Genomic DNA, 8,472 nt, shown 5'->3' with positions numbered 1-8,472 from the left:
CCAGCCTAAGGCACACCTGTGCAATAATCATGCTGTCTAATCAGCATCTTGATATGCCACACCTGTGAGGTGGATGGATTATCTCGGCAAAGGAGAAGTGCTCACTAACACAGATTTAGACAGATTTGTGAACAATATTTGAGAGAAATAGGCCTTTTGTGTACATAGAAAAAGTCTTAGATCTTTGAGTTCAGCTCATGAAAAGTGGGGGCCAAAACAGAAGTGTTGCGTTTATAATTTTGTTCAGTGTACAACTACAGCAATAACCAACAGCAGCAGCAATTCAGCAGCAGTTTAACAGATCCATTCCGCCAAGACCAAATACATTAACATTGTCATATCCATCACCATGCTAAAATCTTCCAAGAGTTGTCATGATTGAAATGGGTTTTTGGTTGAATGCCTGAAATAAGGTCTGTGGTGAACACAAGCTCAAAATATTTAACTGTTTTATTCTACGACATCAGTAATACCCCTTTGTGATTTTGCTAACAAGTGCAACTAATGGGACTACACTCAAAATTTGATGTAAAATTATTTCACTTAAAAATTGCTTGTAAATTTCACAATTAGTTATGAAGGCAAGTGACACATTGAATTAAACATGAATTCTTTGAAAGACTGAAATAGCATTTTCTTGTAAATATTACAACTTCTAAAAACAATTTTTTACAGTGTACGTAGTTTTACGTTATTAAACATCATCATGCTGAACAGGTAAACTCATCAACTCAATAGTCCAATTTTACAGCTACAGTATGTTTATAAATCACACTCTTGCAAACAATTCTAACTTAAACTTTCAGGGAAAAAGTTCCTTTATAAAGACCGAAAGAGTTGTCGAAAGCTTAATGGTGGTGACATTGAAGTCATGCGACCGTGGCATGTTCGTTCATAGGCTACATTTATATTTTTACTTTTCAATTGTATTTAGGCTTCAAAATTCATAAAAGTTGTTCATTCGTGAAGATTATCATGATGAACAAAACATGTATGAATCATAAACTTTTGTTGGTCACGGAGCTTATTTCCTGGATAAACCAAAAGCCAATGGAAAAATCCTGTTGCGTTTTTGTCAAGGGAACCAGGGTGATGCTAACCTCAGGGTTGGCCTACAAAAAAAACATCATCACAGCAGCGCTCTACAGAGATTTATGTAGAGGAGAGCCATGAAAAGTTGGATAAAAGAAGCAGGCCTCTTAGGGCTTTGCTGAACGGTTCACTTTAAAACAATTTTAGCCATGCTCTTCTGACTCCCCCACCTTCATATTGAGTCATGATGTGGTTCAGAGAAGCTTAAGATGATTTCATTCTGGAGAGGGCATGGAGAGCGGAAAGTCAATATGGGGTGCTGTTTGTACATTAATGAGGAAAAAAAATGAACTTAAATGATTTTAGCAAATGGCTGCAATATAACAGAGTGAAAAATTTAAAGGGGTCTGAATACTTTCCGTACCCACTGTATATAATATTCAATCAACATCATTGACTTAATCAGTAACATATAGTGAATATAACTGTCTGCAAGAGAGTTGCGGTGGGAAAGAGCAGAGCAAGAGGGAGAGACTGACTGAAATGGGGAATGTGGTCCTTTCATTCAAATGAAGATGTGTCAGAGGTAATGGTCGCGTTCCTCTCTGGGGCTGCTTGATTATTAATGACAGTGTGGCAGAAACCTAATCTGAATACATGCTTTCCTGTCTGCCCTGCTCTAAAGTGTGGAAGAACACCAAACAGGCTGATGCAGTAAAAAAAAAAAAGAAGAAAAAAAAAAACATACAAAGGGTCTGTCAAACATACTGAACACTGATCCTTCATCTGATACACTCAAGTTGGTGCAAGCAGAAGCGTCATGCCTGTTTAAACTGATGGATCATGCACACTCTCAGATTTCTGAGCCAAGTGGAATTTAAATGAAATTCCTAAAAACATTATTACTAGATAAAAATAAACAAATATTACACACACACCATTGTGTTGCTCAAACTAATTTCCCCCCCTCACTAAAGCAGTTAACTGTGTTAACCAAGATGCCAACTAATATCAAAAACATCACAATGCATGATCACTGATACCGAATTTGACAGCCAACTGAGTTTGAGTTTGGCAAAAATAGTGACAAACATTTTTACATTGTCACAAAAAATTCATTACAAATAAATGCTGTTTTTTTTTAAAAACATACTATTTATCAAAGAATCCTGAAAAAAAAGCACAACTGTTTTAATATTTTAATAATAACAATAAGAATTGTTTCTTGAGCACCAAATCAGATTTATTTTTGAGGGATCATGTGACAAATTAATTAATGTTACTGCAAACTACAGAAAAGGCATTGTTGAAATAAATTACATTTTAAAATATATTACAATAGAAATAAATGCAGGCTTGGTGAGCACAATAGACTTCTTTCAATAACAAAAAAATTTTCACCGATCCCAAACTTGAATAATATTTTTAAGTGGGAGAACTTGCACAATTGGTGGCTGACTAAATACTTTTTTGCCCCACTGTATATATATATATACAGTGCCCTCCATAAGTATTTGAACAGTAATGACAAAATTGCTTTGTCTGCTGTGGAGTCAAGACATCTGTAAATATGATTAAAAGATGTATACGAGACAAAACTACAGATTGTCACATTTTTATTATTGGGTGATTCAACACATTCAACTAAGATGATCAGCACTTTTAGAGTTTCATCCCCTATGTGATGTGAGCATAAGTATTGGGACAGCTGACTCACAGGCCTGTGTCCTGTTGCATGAATCGTTCAGATATTAAAAGCAGGTGCTGTATCAGTTATAGCCATTGCTTCTGCATTCTGAGTCTTGCATTTGATGACGACACACACAAACCAGGATGAAGACGAGGGAGCTGACTTTTGAGAGAAAAGCAAGCACTTTGGATGCTAAAAAAAAAAAAAAAGAGGAACTCAATTAGAGCGGTCAAAAACAATGGGCATGGAGAAATCAACAGTTTGGAATGTCCTGAAAAAGAAAGAGACCACCAACTACAGCAACCAACAACGACCTGGTCGGCTGAGAAAAACAAAAGCCGTTGATGACAGACAAATCATAAAACCTGTGAAAAAGAACCCTAAAATAAGTGTCTGGAAAATCACCAACAACCTCCAGAAAGCTAAAGTGATGGTCTGACAATCTACTGTCTGCAGAAGACTTTGACATAGAATTACAGAGGCTACACAGCAAGATGCAAACCTCTGATCAGCAGCAAACATAGAAAGGCAAGATTAAAGTTAGCAAAAAAGCACAAAGGTGAGCCAGTAGAGTTTTGGAACAGTTTTATGGACACTGTTAAGTGATGGGAAAGCAAAAGTGTGGAGAAAGAAAGGACCTGTAAATGATCCCTAGCATACAACCTCATCTGTGAAGCATGGCAGAGGTGGTGTCATGGCTTGGGCATGCTTGGCTGCCTCTGGAACAGGCTCTCTCAACTTTATAAATGAATTAACGAATGATGGTGACAGCAGAATTAATGCAGAAGTGTACAAAAACATCTTGGCTACCAATGTTCAAGAAAATGCCACAAGGCTCATCAGAAAGTGCTTCATATTGCAACAGGACAGTGACCCGAAACACCCTGCTAGCTCAGTCAAGGAGTTTATCAAGGCAAAGAAATGGAAGGTCATAGATTGTCCAAGTCAGTCTCTAGATTTAAATCCTATTGAACATTTTTTCACCAGCTAAAGAGGAGACTAAAAGGCAGAAACTCCCCAAACCAAGCAACAGTTGAAAATGGCTGTATTAAAAGCATTTCAATGGATGAAACCAAGAGTCTGGTGATGTCTATGGGTGGCAGACTCACTGCTGTGATTGCATGCAAGGGATTTGCAACTAAATATTAGCTTTTAAACTTTCACAGTTGCTTTAAGTTCAATTGTCCCAAAACTTATGCTCACATCAGATTAGGGAATGAAACTCTAAAAGTGCTGTCCTTTTTATTTGGTAAAACATTAATGTGTTGAAACGGCTAATAATAAAATGTGACATTCTGTAGTTCTGTCTCATATTCATCTTTTAATCATATTTGCAGATGTCTTGACTCCACAGCAGACAAATCAATTTTGTCATTACTGTTCCAATACTTATGGAGGGCACTCTGTCTCTCTCTCTCTCTCTCTCTATATATATATATATATAAACATATACGTTAGTTTGCTTGATGGACACGTCATGAAAATGGCCTTGAGACATAAAGACGCTCATTCCTCCCTCCTCCTGAGAGCGTCTCGCTTAAATTTTACACACAACCTTTCCTAATGAAACAGACCCTCATTCATCCACACCGTTCGCACAGTTTAACTAAGAACGAAAAGCCAAGCATGGCACCATCACAAGAGCCCTGGGAACTCTGAGAGAATCCTGAGAAACTCCGACACATGGAGAAAACAAACAAAAATGAATGTAACTAAATTAATCTCCATAAAGACGAAATGAATAGAGAACAGAGAAAAACTAAGAGGGGCAGCTGGACTTTTCACCCCAGGATCTGACTCAAAGAGATCAGGAGGTGTGCTAAGTGAGCAAGGCATCAAAATGTTTTCAACACAATGGTTACAGCCTCAGACAGACAAGTGCTAAGGCACGGCGGCACCAGTGCTAATTAAGTTTAAAGTAGACGGTCTGTCTTTTCCCCCACCGGCCCGACTCGCTCTCATTTCCTCATTTTACTCCTGCCAAACCTGCTGAGCTCTGTCCTTGCTGTAAGTGGCACTGGCTTTCTGACAGGCCTGTTGCGACAAAGATGGTAATCAGAGGAGGTTGGTATAATGGTCTCTACCGGACACACACAAACACATCCTTATTATTATTACAACAGTATTACAACATCTCAACATTCCCACGCTTCACCAGATCAGCAGTCCTGTGACACACTTCCTGTGATTGACAGTTTAAAGGAAAAGAAGTGAGGGAGAAATGGATGGAAAAGAGAGTAATGACGTGCTCAAGCATGTTTTAACAAAGACATTTTGCGCTCGTTCCTTGTTCCAAGTCAATTTTTTTCTTGTTCTTGGTTTCATTCTTAATTTAGGAAAAAAACAAAAAAAATTGTATGTTGAAAGGAATAGTTAAATTCAGTCAACATTTACTCACCTTACTTGTCGTTACAAATCCATAAAAAAAAAAAAATTTTTTTGATTTAAAGTTTTTCCAATTTAAATAAATGGCCACTGAATGTTACACTTCAAACAGGACACAAAAGCATAATAAAAGCATAAAAAGGGTCCATATGACCTTTGCTCTATAATGTAAGTCTGAGAGAAACGGAACAAAATTTAAAGGCACAACTCGCATGAAAATAATAATGTCAACATTTACTCATCCTCATGTCATTCCCAACCATGACTTACCATACTTTCTTCTGCTGAACAAAAAAGACATTTTGAGAAAAGTTGGTGACCAAACAGACTGCAGTTTTATGGAGGGGGCATGTTCTTCTTTGTTTTACAGAAGAAAGATATACACTAGGAATGACATGAAGGCGATTAAATGACAGAATTTAAATTTTTTTGATGAACTATCCCTTTAAATAATTTTTCACCAATTACCTTCTCCTTCAGTGAGTTGGTAACTGCTGTATAATTTTGAGTCACTGAGCTTGAGAACTGGATCAGTATGATTAATGAACAAATCATTCAGACCTTTCTTGTGAATCTGGTGAACTGATTCATTAAGACGATTCAACTCAAAAGAACAGTTATGAATCAGAGATCACTATTTCTATTAAAAAATAAAAAAAATTACTTGCATTTCTTTAGAACAATTGGTAAACAGCGCACAAATCATATAGACCACTTTTATGGTTATTTATTGGTCAATTCGTGGTTTTGGAGACAAGATAAACTTAAAAAAATAATTTAAAAAATCACCTTTTGCATTCCACAGAAGTGAGTGAGTAATTTGGGTGAACTCTCCCTTTACTAATGCTAAAAAACAAGGGGAAGACACAAAGAAATTAGTGACACATGAATTAGGCTTCTAACAATCTTGAAAATGATTGTTACCTCTTCCTGGCCAGCTACACTTAAACCCCGTTCATCTTCCTGTCTCATGTCATCCATCACATTCAATCACCTCACTATCAGCTCTAAGCGGCAGCGGCAGGACTGCGTGATGGACACGGAGCTGGAGGATTATGGGTCGCTGTGCTGGCTGCTGGTTTGTTTTGGCATTTCATCAGACAGTGAGATCTCCGTAGTGAGCGAGTCCTGAGCGATGAGTCTGTCTCACTGGCCCTTTGTGTCTGAAGACCTGAAAATGCTGATGTGAATTAACTATTAAAGGAAACACAGGTTAGGAACACCTCTCTCTTCACAACCCTTTGAATAAGAAGTGTACAGAACATAACTGATTGACATATTTAATGTCCATTTGGAGGAGGAGATGTTTCGTATCAGCACAGGCTGTAAACTCATGTTCATCGACAGAATGAAACAATACAGATACATGAATTGTCGTTCAGAAGAGGCTTCCACAAAATTAATTTGAGACCATTTGGCAGAGGACAGACAACCAGACAGAGCTATATTACTAAAATACCGGATTCAATATTCACTTTGCATATTTCATTTAATAACAGTTTTGAATTTGTTGTGTATAGTTAAGTACGAAAAACACAAAACAGAAATATATGAAAAACAAGGCAAGGACAAACATAACAGTGAATCAAATAAACATTGCACCTTGATTTTGATTTGTATTTAAGTGGACCGTAGGACTAAACTAAAATACAGTAACAGTACACAGTGAGAGACTGACACTGCTTGACTGTAAACCAATGTGTTAAATGAACAAAATGACAACAAAAGCATGCATCTAGTGACATATCTTTATCCCTTTGTCTGAAAAGACCTCACCCAGTTCATTCAATAAATGATGATTCTGTCAACATTTACACACCCTCATGTTGTTACTAGTGATGCACCAAAATTATTTTTAACAATAATACAGAAAAACAAAGTTAATTTAGTCATTTAGTCAAAAAACGAAAATAAAGGTTGGGTAAATAAATTTGGGTAACTTCAGGGTGCAATGTTCTTAGATGATAAATTAAAGCAGTCATAGTCTTAGGTAATGAGCCACCTCTTGATATTTCAAACTAATTTTACATTCTGCTACTTTAGCTTTCATTTTTCTCACGTTGAAATGTGTCCAAACTTCTGACATGTTTACTCTGCTGTACTTTTCCACGTTATGTGCACAAAACAGACAGTCAAACTGCATCATCTGAGAAGCGCTAATTACATTTTTTTTAAGACTGTTTACGATAGAACCGATTTTTTTCCCGTTTCGGCCAAATATCTTGGGTTGCTGAAATTTCAGAGCATCACTGGTGGTTACAAATCCATTAAGTTGGGCACCAAAAATAATAAAGTACCATTAGTCTGCATGACTTATGTTCTATATTCAAGCTATACAATAGAACTGAATTATGACAGAATTTTCATTTTTGAGTGAATTAATCTTGTCTGAAATGCCTTGTAACATTTGAGGTTACCATTTCACATAAATTTCAAAGAGATTCAATTGTGGAAGTGCTGCTGTTAGACTTCCAAGACTCTTGACTAATCAGCTCAGACTGAGTACATTCCCTCATATGTTCTTTCCAAATGCCTGCCCTCAACAACAGCTAGTCCTTGTGGACTGGGCAATAAAGGAAAATGTAAAGAAAAGGGGATAGAGGAAAAACAGAGAGATGAAAATGAAACAAAGTTGTAAGCTTCTGCACACATCGGGTTATACTGTACATTAATAAAAGTTCTGTCTACAAGGACCCTGAGACTTGGATCAGCCAAGAGCACTTACTAAAAAGGCTAAATAAATCCTCACAGCTCTGATTTTAATTAAAAAATCTCAATAGGGAATGGGCTAAAAAAGTAACAGTCCAAAGAATATCAAAATATATTAATTTTCTATTTAAATAAAATCACTTTGGGCCCACTGAACATCACATGACCTCCCCTATGTATATGGTTAATGCTGTGCTGATTAAACTAGCTGCAGAGTAACAGGCCAATGGAGTACGGTGTGCTAAGTTCTGAAATACAAAAATGTGTACTTTGAGCACAGAAAAATAACAACCATCCCTTTGGTTTCTATAAACTAATGTTAAAAATATACCAAGGAGTGGTCAACACCACCAGACCAATTGATTGGCAGTCTGAAACACTATCTCAGCGGCTGCTAACCAATCAGACGTTTGCTGACTTTGAGTGCAGTTACACCAGTTCAGCTATATCCACCATGACAAAACAAAAACAAACCTATACGCTTCCACTTTAGTCTCCCGAGAATAGATCAACCACTTCAGATGTATCAAGAAAACTAAAATATTTTCCATCACCATCTACAGCCAAAAATAAAATACACAATAAAACAAAATCTTTCACAGCTCTTAAAGTCCCCCCCCCCCCCCCCCACTTGCCCCTTTTCTCTTTTTCCTCTT

Source organism: Sinocyclocheilus grahami, unplaced genomic scaffold (assembly GCF_001515645.1).
Source record: "Sinocyclocheilus grahami isolate Dianchi unplaced genomic scaffold, SAMN03320097.WGS_v1.1 scaffold371.1, whole genome shotgun sequence".
In the NCBI taxonomy this organism is placed as follows: Eukaryota; Metazoa; Chordata; class Actinopteri; order Cypriniformes; family Cyprinidae; genus Sinocyclocheilus; species Sinocyclocheilus grahami.
Note: the sequence above shows the minus strand (reverse complement) of the source record.